Source organism: Arvicanthis niloticus, chromosome 14 (assembly GCF_011762505.2).
Source record: "Arvicanthis niloticus isolate mArvNil1 chromosome 14, mArvNil1.pat.X, whole genome shotgun sequence".
Classification (NCBI taxonomy): Eukaryota; Metazoa; Chordata; class Mammalia; order Rodentia; family Muridae; genus Arvicanthis; species Arvicanthis niloticus.
This window is the reverse complement of record NC_047671.1, coordinates 65,325,551-65,343,950: the sequence shown is the minus strand read 5'-3', so window position 1 is coordinate 65,343,950 and position 18,400 is coordinate 65,325,551.

Below are 18,400 nucleotides of genomic sequence, written 5' to 3'. Positions count from 1 at the left end.
GTTAGTACTAGGAAGAGGTTGAAAATTATTTAATCCAAGGCTCAAGATGATCTTAAAATTCTTGTGTCTGTTCTAATAATATCACCACCCCATAGGCCCAGCAAAGACTGGGGTTCCACCCAGATGACTTGTTTCAAAGCCACGTTCAAATAAGAATGTTGAGTGTGGGCTGAGGAGAAATAGGTGTTGAATCTTGAATTTTAACATAAAACTAAATTTTACCGTCTAAGTCAAGTTGGATCGCCAGGGCCAAAGGTTAACATTATACGTGTGTGTGTGTGTGTGTGTGTGTGTACCATCGACATAAACTCATGTGGAGATGTATCAGACATGGAACTGGGGGAGAGGCAGGGGGTTGCTGCCAGGAGAGCTACAAATTATAGGAAGTTGTCCTTAGAATTTTCAGGTGGCAAAACCTGTTTTAGAAAGATTCAACTGACCACTGGCCATTTTAACAGCCATGAGACTTATTCCACAATATCCTAGGAGGTGGAAGCAGAGCACACGAGATGGATAATGCCTTAAGTGTGGGGACATAGGGGAGCATCCCCAGGGAGCTAATGGCTTTGTTGGGAAGAGGAGGTACTGTGTTCTACTAGGCTCTGTTTGAGGAATTCTATAGTCTTTGATCTTTTTGTCTTAACGTTCACCTATCATGTGTGTGTAGTATCCCAGGCAGGGCAGGCCACCCCACAGAGCACCTGCCTTGCCTGAGGGGTTGTTTCAGTACAACTTATGTGGAACTTACATGAAGGTCTTTGTGATGGCCAATTGTGAAGCAGAGCCAACCCAGGATAGTGGGAAGCGCGTGATCTGGATACAGGAAGAGAGGTGAGGCTTCTGCCTGACCATTTGGTGGAGACCGCAGGGCTCTGAAAGGCATTGACTTTGCTAAGGGGCTTATGTGAACTGCTAGTTGAAGGCCTTGGACCTTGGACTTTCTTTGTCTCTGTTTTTAACTGTTGTAGAATGTCATTCTAGGAGCACAGTAACCCTCATCTTCATCATAGTAGCAGCACTTACAGTCCCTCAGAGAAGAAGTGGGGGGACAGGGACATGGACCTTACTCACAAGCTCCCTCTGGCACCTGCCAGTCATTTGCATGTAATCTTGTCCTATTTTTATATGGCCTTGTGGCACCAGGAAGTGCCAGAGTCCATTGAGTGTGGAAGGTTAGCAGAAGTGGGGATTCCAGCTATGGGGATGAGACTTACCAGTAGTGTGGACTGTGTAGGGTCCCCCACAGTTTGTAAATAATCCCCGTTCATGCTCTGTACGTACGCCTATGAAGCTCATTGGTTTTCCAGGCAGGACTTTTGGTAGACTTGGACTTTGGTTTGTCACTGGTGCCCTATAAAAGAAGGGATAGAAATTCCCTTTGTCCCTCCAGGGAAAGAGTCCTTGTAACAATACTTGTCTTCCTTAAATCCTAAATTGAACACTAATGCTATAAAATCAGCAAACCTCTGTCCCCACTCTGATGACACTTCCCAAAAGGACATCTTGAGGCCCTTCCTGGACCCGCCCACTCATACATTTGTATACACAGTGCGCTGAGGACTTAGGAGCTCCAGATCCCACATGGACAGAGGAGCAAGAATGAGAAGGGGGTGGCATTTTCCTCACTAGTTATTTCTTATTAGATGTTTTACATGACTAAGTTTGTTACAAATTTCCAATAGCTATGCTTAGGACACTTAATTTGGGAAGATGAGTTATTTTAAAGAAATCACACTTTTATATCCTTTATCAAATCTATATTTCAAGTATGTACAGATCAGATAATGTGCAAAGCTAACTAGCTAGCTACTTGTTTGTTTAAAAATGAGTCCTATTACATAACCCAGGCTGGCCTCAAACCTGCCATCTTCCTGTCTCTGACTCCCAAGTGCTGGTATTACAAGTTCTTCTACCATGGCTGGCTGCTGTCTTAAAACAAATACTTTCTTTTTCTGTTATTTCTAGTATGTCATGTTCTTTTGGGGTTTATTCTAGTAATTGTGTACAATATTTAATATCTGACCATTTTCTGATAATTGTATAACAAACATATACAACTCATTCCAGGTCTTCCAGGAGGAACCTTCTCCAAGTGGGTGATGGGGATAGAACCAGGGCCTCTGAAAGAGCAGTTGGTGCCCTTAACCACTTCAGCGTCCTAGATCAGGTGTTTTCTAATTGTTGCTGTTTGGACTCTTACCCAGGCTGGTCTTTAGCTAACAGAAATCCTGCTGCCTCAGCCTCTCAAGTGCTGGGATCACAGGCGTGTGTCACTGCCAGCTTCCAGCTCCCTCCTCCTCTCTCTTCCTAGACGAGGACTTGCTCCATTCCTTGAACTAGGATTTTCCCCAGCTAAACTTCCTGAATTGTGGGTTTACAATTGTGTTAACACTGCAAACTTCCTGCCTTGATTTCCCCTTATGTGGCCCCACCCTTTCCTTGTTATTGAAGAAAGCTTCTAGGCAAGTGCTCTTCCACAGACTGGTTCTTTTCTCCTCTTTAGCTCCCTCTAAGTGGCCTCTTTTGGTTGATTCTGCCTCTGTCTTGTTCTCTCCTTGGGTTTTAATCTCTTGGATCTTTCTGTAGTGACAATAAAAGCACATATGGGAAGGAAAGGCACACTAAAAACCGGAGGTTTTGACAGCAGGAATGCTTTCATGAACTAAAACTCTTCAAATCTTATGACTGGTGTCGTTTATAAACTGTGATCCAGGCCAACCTGCCCACAGCCCACAGAGAAAGGAACCACAGCTGTGCAGGAGTCATCTGCATAGGCCACTGTCCCCAGGTGTTACAGGAAGCTTTTTATTTCTAGCTAGTGACAGCTGGCTCTGGGATTTGACAGGGGCTTTAGACTCAGTCTGTTCATTTAGCCATTGCTGTCTGGCAGAGCTATGAGAAATGAGAGAGAAACTGGGCCTGACTTTAAGGAAAGTACCATCGCTGCTGGTTAGCCACGGGTGTTCTGCCGGAACCCAGATAATGGAGAAGAGAATGTGGAACAACACAGTTAAAGGTGGACTCTCGAGAGTAAAAGTCAGAAGCCTTTGGACCACAGATGAATTTACAAGTTTGCATAAGGAGGACACTTTATTGACTGCAGATCTAAACTTTGGGAAGGCTGGGATCCATGGGTAATGACAGGTAGCAGAAATAGCCATAGCATTAGGCCCTCTTGGGTCCTGTCCTCAGCTCTCCCCATTTTGCCCTTCTGTCAAACCAGCTCCATTTCTTAGGCAGGCTTGTGGTGGGACTGGTGGGACTGGACTGAGGCTCCTACAGCTCTGCCACAAATAGGACCTTGTTCTTCCTAGCTCCTGTTTGAAAGATTTGGCTGTCCCGGCTTTGGTTGAGTGTATCGTGGAAAAGGATGTGGCATTGTGATTGGCACATACAAACCCCAGTGGCCAAGAAGGGGAACGGAGACAATGTTTTTGGAAAATCACCATGGACATACTGTTTTGTGTGTTGCAAATAACTGATCTTGGGATGATTTTTAAGTGATATTTTAGGGGCTAGCTCAGTCCCACGATGAATTCTTGTAGTGCGAGGACATTCGTTAAAATGGCGACAAGAGGTTGAGAGATAGCTCAGTGGCTAAGAACTCTTGCCGCTCACCCAGAGGACCTGTGTTTGGTTCCCAACACCCAAGTCCAGCAGCTTACAGTGGCCTCCAAGGACAACAATTATCAGCTCACCATACGACACAGAGTCTCACATTGCTCATGAGTTATCAGTTGGACTCACAGCGTAACACAAGTAGAGCTTGACAACCGAGCCCTCAAGCACCAGATATGAAATCATAAATATGTGTATGTTTACACTGAACTTTTCTCCATTGGAGCTGAACTATTTTTAAAAAAGCAAAGAAGCCGAACTGAGTTAAAAGGGGGAGGTCTTGGCTGGGGAGTCTGTTCCTTGCTTACACATTATGGGTGAGGAGGAGATGAAGCAGAATTGTTCTGACACTTGGGGAAGGAGGTGATGGGTGTTGTTGACTCTGCTCTGGTGGCCTCTGCTGCTGGCCTGAACTTCTCCACATGCCATGTGCTCAAGTTCTCCAGGTGTCCTTTTTTCTCTGTACACACATCTAAGGGTGAGATTATTGTTTCATAATACATTGGGCAAAAAAAAAAAAAATGGCATTAGCGTAGGATTTGGGTGTAGATTTTGGTCATATAGGGGCTGAAGAGACTGTAACCCCCATTCCCTCCTGAAGGTCTGGAACCCTCAGGTGTTGGTTTTTGCCTTGCACCTTGTGTGAGATGGGCTCTTTTGTTTTCAGCTGTATACACCAGGCTAGCTGGGTGTATCCCCATGGTTCCCTGCTCTAGCTCCTGGGGACCCCACTGTCTCTGCCTCCCACCTCACCCTAAGAGCTGCGTGATTACAGTGCACAATGCTGTTCTACTTGGGTTCTGGGGATGCAAATTCATGCTTGTTTAGTAAGTTTACTAAGCCATCTCCTTAGCCCAAGGTTTAGGCACAAGTTGTATGCTCTAGCCCAGTGACTTTGAACTCTTGCTCCTTCTGCCTCTACCTGCCAAATGCTGAGATTACAGGTGTGCCCACCATCCCCGGCTTGTGTGGTGCTGGGGATTAGACTGGGCACACACCAGCCAAGCACAGTAGCAACTGAGCTGCATCCTCTCCCACAAAGCGGTAGTTTCTTATCTTCTATTTGTTTTCAATTCCTTGTGAGTCTTGGGGAGATGGAGTGAAATGCGGCCATGGGTGCTGTTGATTTTTTAAAATGTAATATTTGACACTTTCATACATCTATAATTAACTTGCTCCCACTATCCTCTGATCCACTGCGCTCTTTCTGATCTTCTTCACGGGTCTTCCTGCTACTTTCATGTCTTTTTAAATGTGCTTTCGTCTAATTAGGGTTGCTGGTACAAGTGTGGATGGTTAGTTACTTCCGGGCTAATGGGCAATTGATCGGTGGCTACACCGCTGAAGAAACTGAACCCACCCCAGCAGCCATAGCTGTCTATAGCCCGCTAGGGAGTGAATGGCAGGCTCTCACAACCCTCCTCTCCCCATGATGAATTAATTGTAGGGAGGGTATCTTGTGCAGGCCACTTTGTTCATTGAGACAGTTTCACACTGGGATCCAGATTAGGCTAGGCTGGCTGGCCAGCAAAGCCCAGGAATCCTATCTCCGCCTCCTCAGCATTTGGATTGAACACAGGGTATCACGCCTGAATGTTTGCTTTCAATGCTGGTGTGTTGGACTGAACTTTGTGCTTTATGGCCTTTGTGGTGCATGGCAAGCACGTTACCAGCTGAGTCATCTCCCCAGTTCTTCGCCTGGCTGTTCCTTATCTCCAGCAGAAGCCCAAGCTCCTTTGTGAGATCCATGAACTCAAGGCCACTGACATGGCTCAGTGGGTAAAAGTGGTAAATGCCACCAGAACTTACTTAGGACCCACATGGTGGGAGGAGAGAACCGACTCCTGAAAGTTGCCCTCTCATCTCTACAAATGTGCATAGGTATACACATATACACACACATGCACACACAGACACACACAGACACACACACAGAGATACACACAGAGACACACACATAGACACACACATGCACACACACACAGAGATACACATATACACACACATGCACACACACACAGACACACACATACACACACACACACAGAGACACACACATAGACACACAGACACCCACATAGATACACAAATACACATATAGAGACACGGACACACATGACACACAGGCACACATACACACACACATATACAAACAGACATATACACACACATACATACACTCAGACACTCATACACACATACTCAGACACAGACGCACAGAATCACACACAGAGACACATACATACACAGACACACACAGATACATACAAACATACACAGACACATACTAAGATACAAACACACATATACATACACAGACATACATACTCACACACATAGACACACACATACACATAGAGACACATATACATATGCACACACACATATACAGACACACACATACATACACACAGAGAGACACACACGTACACAGACACATATACATACATACACAGACATACACATATACACACACAGATACACACAGACACATACACATATACATATGCACACACACATACACAGACACACACACTAGTGAATAAATGTAAAAAAAAAACAACAGAAAGAAGGACTTTGATACTCTTTAAAAAGAGTATAAAAACACAAGTTATTGGTATCCTTAGAAATGAAACTCTGCCTAAAACTTCCACTTTTTCCTTCTGTTCCGACCCAAACGTCCACCAGCTTTGCACTGACTGCTTTCCAAGGCTCAGTTCGCAAGTCATCCGTTCCCCTGCCTTCCCCCCCCCCTCCCCCCCGCGTGCTCCTTATGAGTCCCTGCCAGTCACTCTTCTGCTCTTCTAGTCAGCTGCACAGAAGTCTGGTCAATAGTGAAATGGCTGGCCATTCCTCTGGCTTCCGTGCAACCCATTGTGGGCATCTGTGATCCTCTGGCTCTTTCAATTCCAACTTTCTGTGGATTTATCTCCAGCAATAACAGGACGTTCCTGTTTGGGGGCTCAGAGCAACAGATGATCATCTAGTTTTTCCCATAAAGAAGGAAGCAGGGATCAGCCCAGTTGGGGCAACATAGAGGGTTAGATAAGGTTCCATGGGCAGCGACTGGGACCAGTGCTCCTGAAGCCAGATGCAGTTTCTCTGATCTCAGCTTTACTTGGACTAATGGAAGACTCTCAGCAAAGAGTGACAAGTTGCCTTTACATATCCCAGGGGAGGGGATATAGCTCAGTGGTAGTGTACTTGCCCAGCACGTACAAGGCCCTGGCTCCCATCCCCAGCACTTCATTAAAAAGGTAGGAAGCCCAGCATGATGGTGCATGCCTGAAATACCAGCACTTGGGAAAGATGAGGCAGGAGGATTGCTGAAAGTCTGAGGCCAGATGGGCTCTAAAAAGTGTCGTGGTCAGTGTTCTATTGCTGTGAAGAGACACCATGACCATAGCAACTCTTATAAAAGAAAGCATTTAGTTGGATGGTGGTGGCGCACACCTTTAATCCCAACACTTGGGAAGCAGAGGCAGGCAAATCTCTTAGTTGGAGGCCAGCCTGGTCTATAGATCAAATTCTAGGACAGCCATGGCTTCACAGAGAAACCTTGTCTCAAATGAACAAACACATATAAATAAATAAATGAAAAAGGGAAGGAAGGGAGGAAGAAAAAATGGGAGGGAGGGAGGGAGGGAGAGAGAGAGAGAGAGAGAGAGAGAGAGAGAGAGAGAGAGAGAGAAACATTGAACTGGGTCTTGCTTACAGTTGCAGAGAAAGCCTGGAGGCACACAGACAGATGTGGTGCTGGAGAAGTACCTAAGAGTTCTACATCCAGATCCACAGGAACGGGAAAGGGACACTGGGCCTTTGAAATATCAAAGCCCACACCTAGTGACATGCTTCCTCTGACAGGACCATACTTCCTTCTTCTTTCAAATAGTGCTACTTCCTGGTGACTGAGTATTCAAATCTTTATGAGCCCACGGGGACCATTCTCATTCAGATCAACACAAAAGAGCCCGTCAGTCAAGGACACACAGCAAGACTGTGACTCACAAAGCCAAGAAGCCGAAAATAAACCATTCAAAAATACATGGAAAGATGCTAGGTTTTAGTATTTTTTTTTTTAAATTTATGTTTATATTCCTAATATCCACAGCACCTTCACCCCTCTTCCCACCACCCACAGCACCTTCACCCCTCTTCCCACCACTGCCTGGGCTCCCAGGTGCCTGGAGTGATCTGTGTTGACAGAACTGAACTAATGATACACAACAGAAGGCATGGTAAAAATAAAAAAAAAAAACAAACATGTTACAAGGAAAGACTCTTTAGAAAGAAGATTTAAATAGAGATGGCATCTCATCTGAAGTCCTAATTATGACTATCAGGTTGTTGACCTAAATGATATTCAAAGAAGAGCCATCGAGATGGCTCAGTGGGTAAAGTGCTGCCCAACCCGGTGACCTGAGTTCAATCCAGGGACCCACCTGATGGAGGGAATGCACCAATTCCCACAGGTTGTCCTCTATACACATTCTGTGCAAGCCTGGCACCTGCACCCCACCCATGCCACACCCACCACATAACTCTGTTCACACAAATAATTTGTTTTTAATGTATAAAAAAACCTTTAAAAACATCAGTTTCTTTATGGTACATTCTGTTCTGTCTTCTGCTATGAATCATTCAGGTACACTGACTTCTGGACCCATCTATCTCTCCTTTCTCTTCTGAGAGCCCCTTGAGGTCAAGATGGAGGTCAATACAAAAACCACACTTCAAAGAGAAGAGGTAGTTTATTCCAGAGTGACCTTGGCCCGGAACACAGATATAGACCCCAGATTCCACACTCCAACCTGATAACAGATTCAGGAAGTGTTTGTAGCAACAGGACTCGGGGAGCCATAAACCAAAACATCTTTCAAGGATGCTGGCAAAAAATATCAGGCAGGTGAGTGGATCATAGCAAGGCTGGGTGGGCTCTGCTCTGGGTCTCAGATGGCATCAGGTGACATTCTTAGCTTTGGGTTAGTGGAAGCGAGGGGTGTGTTTGTGTAGTCTGAGAGGATTTATCTAATGGTCACAAGAATGTTGGGTCACACACAGAGGGTAAGGAATGGCTGTTTAGGGGGCAGCAGAAAGCTGGAAAAAAAATTGGCTCTTAACCTGTAACAATCCAGATATCTGTCTAGTCACTGGTTTTAATCTGTCAGTCTAGTTCAGATGTGGCCCCTCCTTCAGGCAACTTCAGTCCCTGTGCCTCCTTCTCCTTGTTCTGTCAGTGCAGTAAGGATTTCATTCCTACATGTTTGGTCAGTATATTTGATTCGGTTCTACAATTAAGCAGAGTTAACCACAACCACACGTGTTTTTGTGTCCTTCCCCCAGCCCACCTGAGTGCCTATCATTGAGGGCTGACTCAATGGCAGGTAGAGAGTCGACAGTTACAAGTTCTTAGATGGAAGGCTTTGCTGAAGCTCTGCTTGACTTTGGAAACCATGCTCAAGGGCAAGTAGGAGGACCAGCAACAACCCAGTGCGAAAAAGATTCTGACCATAATTCAGGCTGTTAGAATTTTCAGTAGATCAATAGTCGGGGTTGGTGCAAGATAACTGTGGGAGCAAGGAACCAAGCGGAGGAATTTGGGGTACCTGGCTGATGCACTACACATAATATATTTGTGCAAAAGGTCAAATGATGTCCTCACAAAGACATCTCCATTAAAAAGCAAGCATGCCTTTATACTAGAAAATGATGACACAGTAATTGTGCTAGGTTGGCCTTTTATTTTCTTGCTAATATTACATCATGGGACCACATAAGCGTGATGAGGAGGGGACAATAAAAATAAGTTATCAATGCACTATTAACTCAGCGTGCTCTCACCTATTAATAAGACATTGATGTCTCCTCTTAAGCGTGTCCCATTGAGAAGCACTTTCTCATTACCTCCAGAGCGGCATACACAAAATGGCTTTTTTAATATACTCACGTCTGTGGATGCCTGGTGCTAAAGACTTGCTTAAATGGTCAAAGATATCCTATTTAAGAAACAGGAAACACTTACATTGCACATTATCAACATTAGAATAGAATCTCATTATCCATTAGCTGGTATTTGTGCGATTTACAACTCGCTTTAGATTGAGTTTTGCAGAATTTCATGATCTTTGCCACATCAGCAGCTGAACACGTAGGTGTGATGTCTTTGCTCATCAGTTTGATATTATTAGCTAGGATTATGGCTGGGCAAGTCTTTTAAGAGATGCTTCTAATTAACTATTAAATAAATGCCTTGATGACGTTATCTTCGTAGCAGATAAGCTACTTGGAAATTGCCTTCCATAAAGTGGGATGAGTTAAACTTTTTCTTTGTGTTTTTGTTAACCTTTGCCGGTCTCCTCTCAGTCACAGGCAGAACACTGTACAATGTCTTGGTTTTTAGACTTGGGTTCTCTTAAAAGTTTTCAAAGAGAAAAAACTAGAAAGAGAAACTCCAAAATGGCCTTTGGGAATTAAAGATGCATCACCCCGTGAGTTCCACGTTCCTTCTGCTTTGAGGCGGATCTAGCAGAATGCATCTGCTTGTTCACACAGGGAGAGAAGAAAACCTAATAGAGGCGAACCTTTCAAGCCATAAAAAGTAAATCACATTATAATTTAGAGAAAATTATATATTCATTAAGTTGAAAACTTTTTTGTATCATTTTGAATGAGAAAAGAGACATAAAAACTGAAAAAGCTAGAAGCGGCTGTCTTGTGTCTTCTGAAAGCTGACATTATTTCATTGGATTGAAAACTAATTGTAGGCTTCAATTTTGGTCACAAAAGGAAATTTCAGTACAGGTATTTGAACAGACTTAGTATTTAATAAACATTAATCTTCCCTACCTAGAGCAAACAAAACAAACAAACAGCAGTAACAAAAATCACTATAGAAGAATTTACTTTCAAAAGCAGAATTTAAAATATGCCTACATTCACTATCTTAATGGCAAATATATCTGCGGCTCTTGCCTTGGGGGACAGGCTGGGTCAGTCTGGGGATACCAGGAGGGTGGAGATTCGGCTTACCATCTGTGGGAAGACGGGACATTTGCTTGGAGTGTCTGTCTGCAGAACGGAAGGCCCTGTGGTGCTGAAGCTTGGGTGTTACTGATGGCAGCCTGGCAAGGCATCCTGTGGTGGGCGCCCAGAGGAAGAGGCTGCTCTAAGGTGGAGAAGAAAGGAAGAACTTGCTACATCTGAATCCACCAGGGCTCGAGAGATTGCCCAGCCCTCATGGAAACTTGCTGCTCTGCTAGAGGACCTGAGTTTTGATTCCCAGCTTTCAGTTAGTTGGTTCACAACCCTCCTGTTACTCCAGTTCCAGGTCCAATGCCTCTGTACATTCTCACACGGACATATTGCCCCCATATATAAAGTGAGTATGTTTTAAAACTACACCAACACAGTCATTCACTCATTTATCCACCCATTAAACAAGCAAAAACTGTTGCATTGTTCACCATGGACAGAGTGAGGTGTTGGTTTATGGGGACATAAAGAGCAATTAGAGCAATCTCTGACCTCGGAAAGAGAATCCAAAGGTCAGCTCATTCTTGCCAGGGGAACGGTCAATGCTGATATGTCATTTCCTTGTTAGCTTCAGGACAGTAACAAGGACCCACTTTCTGCCCTCTGCTGGCCTGTAAGCCTTCCTTGCCCTCTGCCCAGCTTGGGATTCCATTCTTCTTTTCAAGGAAATGAAGTCTTGCTTTTGCTTCCTGAAGGCTTTTTTTTTTTTTTTTTTTTTTTCTTTTTTTCCACACTGCTCCCAAGACTGTAAGCTTGTCAAAGCTAGAGAAAAGGAGAATAAATTATTCCAGGTTACGAGGTTCTCTGTGGAGTGTGCAATTTATTCCAGCTGTTTGTTTATCACAAGAAAGGCCTGGGATACCTTGTGTTCCTTTCATGGGGGTTATGGGGATTTCTAGTTTTTTTTCTATTGTTATGATAAAACATTCTGACCAAAAGCAACCTGGGGGAGGAAAGGGTTATTTGGCTTACACATCTGGATTACAGTCCACTGAGGGAGGCCAAGGCAGGAACCCAAGTAGGGCAGGTACCTGGAGGAAGGACCTGAAATGGAGACCTTGCAGGAGGAGTGTTGCTTACTGGTTTGTCCCCATGGCTTACTCAGCCCGCCTTCTTATACAACCCAGAGGTGTACTGCCCACGGTGGCCTCATCCTGCCTATATCAATCATTCATTAATCAAAAAAAAAAAAAAAAAAAAAAAAAAAAAATCCACGAGCTTGCTTATAGGTCAGTGTAGTGGAGGGATTTTCTCGATGGAATTTCCTTCTTTCCTGATGATCCTGGAATGTTTCAAGTTTGGAAAAAAAATCTAATCAGGACACACTATCACTAACAGAACCCAAGAGGCAGGCATTGAAGCAGAGACCACGCACGGAGAGAGCTGCTTAGGGACTTAGCCTGCTTTCTTGTACAACTCAGGACTACTTGTCCAGGGATGGCACCATTGATAGTGGGCTAGACCCTTCCTATATGTCATTAATAAAGAATATTCTCCCCACAGACATCCTACAGGCCAATCTGATGGAGGCAATTCTTCAGCCCAGGTTCCCTCTTTCCAGATGATTCTAGTTTGTGTCAAGTTGTCAAAATCCCAAGCAACCAACCAACAAACAACTAAGTCACCGGGTATCAGCAATAAGGCTCAGCATAAAAATATAGTTTATGCAAAAAGTGACAGAGCAGTGAAGAAGGAAATGTAAGAGTCTGTACACTATGTCCCCAGAGATCTAGGTAAAGAATTAGACCTCATTCATGATGTTTCTGAGTTAGTCTTGTGGGAAGTGTGTGTCTTCATCTGTTTGTTGTAGTCTTCACAGTCATTGTTATTGTTGCTGCTGCTGCTGCTGCAACAGAATACCAGAGACTAGGTAACATATAAAGAACAGAAGTTTGTTTTGGTTTGTGATTCTGAGACTAAGGTATCCAAGAGCCTGGCTGCAGAATCTTTGGTTTCTGGTGAGGATATTATACTGTTTATGGTGGAAAAATGAAGGAGTGTATGTGTGTGTGTGTGTGTGTGTGTGTGTGTGTGTGTGTGTGTGTGTGTGTTGTAAGCAGCCTGATGTGGGTTCTAGGAGCTGAATTTTGGTCCTTTAAAAGAGCTATGATCTCGTAACTGCTCAGCCACCTCTCCAGCCCCAGCACATCCTTCTATAAGTCCTACTCATAGGGGTTCCATCCTCATGGTCTAAATACTTCCCCAAAGCCTATCTGCTAATAGCATGACTTTGGAGGGTAAGTTTGAACATATGATCTGGGGTAGTTGTGATAGTGGGGGGTGACCAACATAAATGTGCACTGCCACTTGTCACATAACATATTCTTTTTTCCATCTAGTGCCCAGGAACCATGGAAATGGGGTCTGTCATAAAGTTAATTTTTACTTCTGTGTTGTATCAGAAGAAGGAGGTCAAAAGCTTGTGAGACTCGCAGGCTCACGAGGCCTGGAGAGGAGCTGACACATGTTTTCAAACATCAGCTGCCACAGCAGTTAGCCCAGTTCAAGCATTGCTTCCCCAACAGTGCTAGAGTTGGTCCATTCCTCTGCATCCCCCAGTAGCACTTCATCCAGTTCCTATCATTTCTTGCATGGGTAACTTCCTTTTAACTGGCCCCTCTGCATTCAGGTTAGCCTACCTTCAGATCACTTCCATTCGTGGTGATTCTCCATGCTCCAGTGAGCTATGCAGTGATCAGCATGGAAGGGCTCCGCTCCCCCTCTTCCCGGTCCCCCCTCACACGGTCCCTCTTCCCATCCTTCCTCCCCTTCTCCTCTGTCAGGGTGGACATCTTCCCTGGGTATCCCCATTCCGTGGCACATCGAGTCTTTTCAGGTCTAGGCACTTCCTCTCCCACTGAGGCCAGACAAGTCAGCCCAGCCAGGGGAATGGATTCCACAGACAGGCAAAAGCTTTAGGGACAGTTCTCTCTCCAGTTGTTTTGGGACCTACATGAAGACTGAGCTGCACATCTGCTTTATATGTGTGGGAAGGCCTAAGTCCAGCCCATGTATGTTCTTTGATGGTTTTCTCTGGGAGTCCCCAAGAGTCCAGGTTAGTTGACTCTGTCCGTCTTCCTGTGGTGTTCCTATCCCCTTTGGGGCCCTCAATCATTCCCCCAACTCTTCTATAAGAGTCCCTGAGCTCCATCTAGTGTTTGGCTGTGGGTCTCTGCATCTGTTGTAGTCAGCTGATGGATGGAGCCTCTCAGAGGACAGTCAAGCTAGACTCCTGTCTGCAAGCATGACTTGGGGCATTTTTCAGTGTTTTTTGAAGCTATCCTCTGTTCTCTTCCGTTGGAGGAAGGCCACTGGGTACCTGACTCAGAAGCAAAACATCTTGCTCCTGCCCCTCCTTGTCTCTTTGCTGCGTGGCTGTCCTGAGGGGAGTGGGCCATACTCACACAGCCTTCCACTGTAATAGTATAGAAAGCAATGGAGTCAGCCAAGCACAGACTGATGCTCAGAAATGGAGACAAAATCAGTCCTTTCCTCTTTTAAATAGTTTTCCCCTCAGGTATTTGTCACAGAAACAAATTGACAAAAATCCAGACCAATTCCCTTCCGGACAATAAGTCCCCATCAGCAGGGGATGATGCCCGTGGGTGGAAGATGGGATCTGTAAATGTGGTGGGTCCTGGCAACATGCAAAGGCAACAAATAAATGGATAATGCACATGCCTGTCAAAGAAGCTGCCAGGGCTACCCACAGTGCCTGTCCTTCAAGCTTTTACTGGGGACCTTCCTGAGAGCTCACCGAATAACAAGAAGACCTTCATTTTCTTTTCTTACCTTTTATTTCATCTGTGAAAGAGAAATTAGTTATTTCTGTCTTCCAGATTATGACTTCTCAGTGGTTAGCTGAGTCACAGGTGGGTCACGGGTCTTCACGTGTGGCTATCATAGTGGAATTTCTACAGACTGCCTTTCCTCATCCAGAACAGATAACATCCGCATCTTTCCATCACCCAGGATGTGAATATAGGAGAAGCATCCTTCTGAACAATGTGCTCCAGGGAGCTGTGTATTCAGACCAGAGCATGGGGACAGAGACTCAAATGCTGTTCTCATCTAAGAGAAATGAGGAATTAAAATGAAGTCTCTGGGCCCAAGAAGGAACATGATAAGGAATGACCTGCTCCATAGATTATCTCCATGCAGGACCAGGTGAACATGTAAAACACTGGCTAACAACTTACATACTATAGCACTGTGTGAGTAGTGGGTAGTGAGAAGGCAGAGCCTAGAGCTGTCCATGTAGAGATGGGACCTGCTGCTCTGAAGGTCAAGTACAGTAAGATCCCAAGGTGAGAAACTAAAAGTCCTCTGGGGCTCAGATTTTAGATAAAGGGTTCCTGAGTGGTCCTGCCTCAAGCTGATCCATTTTGTGACTCATGAAGAATGTATGTGCACACACATGCTACGCCATACACAATAACCATAGATGAGAAATAAAAACAATGCATTCGCTTCAGTTGTAAAATTACCTGCATGGCTGGACATTTTCAAATTGAAGGAAAATAGGGCACCTCTCCAGGCTGCTGGAGTCCTATTGTCCCACAGACACAGGACAGAAAGGACCATAGTATGTCCAGTACCTATTGAGTTAGCTTTTGTCAACCTGGCACATCTGAGAACAGGAAGCCTCGGCTGAGGAACTGCCTACCACTTCCGGACTTGCCTGTGGGAGTGTCTCTTAATTTTTAATTGATGAAGGAAGGCCCAGCCCACTGACTATATAAGAAAAGAAATTGAGCAAGCCAGAGGGAGCAAACCAGTCAACAGTGTTGCTCCATGTCTCTGCTCCAGTTTCTGTCTTGGCTTGTGTCCATGATGGATTGTCACCTGTAAGTCAGATACACACCTTCTCCCCCAAGTTGGCCTTGGTCAGTGTTTATCCCAGCAACAGCAAGCAAACCAGGGCAGTGGGCTAGTGAAGAAGAAACATGCAGTTGGCAGCCCAGTGTGGGCAGTGACATCCTCAGAGCGGTTGGAGTCCTCCAGGATCCTCGGTCCCAAATCAACAAAGTTTGAGAATACGAGGTAGTGATTTGTGCAAAAACACAAATCACAAATCACTAATCATGTCATTTAAAGATAGCGATCTGAACTTTGAAAAAAGATAGATGGCTAGTAGTTTGTCAGATTTATAAGGATCACCTCCATAAGGGTTGATACACACACACACACACACACACACACACACACACACACACACACACACACATATACATACACACACATATGTGTGTGTTATTACGTTTTTAATTGTCTGCGTTGTGTGGGTATTACGTGTGAGTGCAGTCACACTAGTTGAGGCCAGAAGAGGGTGTCAGATCTCTGGCATGAGAAGTAGCAGGCCCTATAACTAAACAGCTTTGTGCTTTGAGCTTTGTGACCCAGATCCCTTCATGTGGACACCTCATTTGAAAAACCACACAGTGCCCTGCTTCCTAATTCCTTGTTTTTCTTGAGCCACATCTGTTTACTAATTTCCATAGCCTCAGGATCCCGGTGCTGTTGGCTGACGAGTATAGAAGCATGACTGGCAGAAGAGGACTGAAAACTGTTCTGATCCTTGGTTTGTCATTATTGTGCATTTGGAACTGGCTGGTGCCAACCTGCAGCAGTCATGGATGGAAGAGCCTGGCACCTAGTGGCGATATTTGGTATTACAACTTCTCCTTGGTTCCCTTCATAAGTTGTTTCTTGCAGTTAGCTTGGGTACAGCCAAATGAAGTGTGTGTATAGGTTATCTGAAAATTGTTTACATTTTAAAGTCATACCCGTCTTATTTAGCATCTTTACTTAGTCATTGTTTTGGATGAAGGAGCTGATGGGCTCAGAGTCTCTTTAAAGAAAAAAAGATTTTTGACTTTATCTGTATTATTTGCCATGCATTTGCCGGTACCCGTGGACGAGAAGAGAACACTAGCTTTGGAGTTAGCTGGTATGGCAGGCGATGTGAGCTGCCTGATGTGGGTACTAGGCATGGAACTCAGGTTGTCTGGAGTTTTGCCTTGCTTAGCTACCTCTTCAGTCGTTTGTTTTACAAACAGGAGTTTTTCCTTTCCTTTCTTTCTCCACTCTTTCTTCCTTTCCGTTTTTGGACAAAGAGTGTGCAGTACAGGCTGCTCTTGAACCTACAGAAATCCTCCTGCCTCAGCTTCTCAAGTGCTGGGATTACAGGTGCGTACCATCATGTTCAGCTACAGTTTCCTCGACTCTAGACTGGGGAGGGTCAGTTGAGGATTGTCTCCTCACTGACTTTTCAGCCGTAGGACAGAAGGTAGCGGATCAGGGCAGGGCATTCCACCCCATACATCAAAGGCCGTTCAGTCATTTATGGAAGTTAAGAGTTGGGGAAACTGGGAGATGGTTGCAATGGCACGAGTACAAGATGGAGACCTAAGCTCTAATTCTCTTCTTTATTTTATTACAACCCACCTGTGCTCTGGAGTGATTGAAAGTGAGTTTTATTTCTATGAAGCTAAGAGTGTGGGTCTCCAAAGTCCCTGTTTGTTTAGAGTCCTGTTGTAAAAAACAGTTTCCTGGATAACGGAGTTTTGGAGGACACAGCCCTGTGTTACCTTCCCCTCCTGACTTGGGCCTGAGAATGCCCGTAGCTTACACACCCACCATATACATGTACTACTATCTCTGTTGCCTGTATCTCTTGAAGCTAACTGAGGGACAGATACACTGTTCTTAGTTCATTTTTACATCCATCATGACAGGGAAGTCACTGGCCTAAATTGTAAGAAAATAAAATGTCCTCGTTGTAAGCAATTCTTGCTGTATTTGTCAGCAGTCACAAAAGTCAAAGCTGGGATCACCAAGCAAATTTGTGCCTCACTCTCTTATTCTACTCTGTATTTGATAGTGTGAGAGCTATGGATGTCTCTCATTTGACTTTGATTTTGGGTGCTGATGACTGAGCTGATGGCTTCAAGCATGCTGGACCTGGGCTTTCCCACTGAGCTGTATTCCCTGGACCTCATCTGACTTAACTTCATTCTGTTACTCTGTGGCTGATGCTTTCACATCACAGTGACCGGTCATCACCAGAAATGCCATGGCCTATCTGTTCAAGAGTCCTTTGACTTTGAAGACTCTGGAGGCCAGCAAATGGTCAGCTCACAAGGGGTAGATACACACAGGCTGCTTTCTCATCACAAAGAAGCAGTACCTACACAGCCTGGGGACGGTGCCTAATAATTCCCAAAGCATATGGACAAATTATCCAAGCAAGAAGGGACTGAGATGAGCAGTCATCATAAGGGGGAGCCATCTGGGCAGTTACAATGTATCTTCCACTTAATATTTTCAGCAGATAATGCATCTTCTAAACCCAGTTACACAGGAATCAAAGAACCTGTGATCCTAATAACTTATTTCTAGTTTCCAGTTACTTAGCTAGATCCAGCTTGAGAACTGTTGGTTTTAGTCAGGTATATGGTTCTTCTAGTGCCTGACTCTGCAATCCAGGGTAGCAGATACTCATCTCTGTGGAATAGGAGCGTGGGGCTGAAGGCTTAGGAAATGGTGGGATGAATGACTCAGTCATGCTTCTGATTGGGAGATAAGATGCTGGGAAGCGATTTTGTAAGCAGAGAACAACAAAACTCTACCTGCCATTCCCTAGCCTCCTGTGACACTTACCTGCCGCAGCAGGATGAACTGTCTTCTTCAGCACCCTGGAACGCTTCTGCTAGGTTACGACTGTATCACCTGAATAATAAGGAAGCCA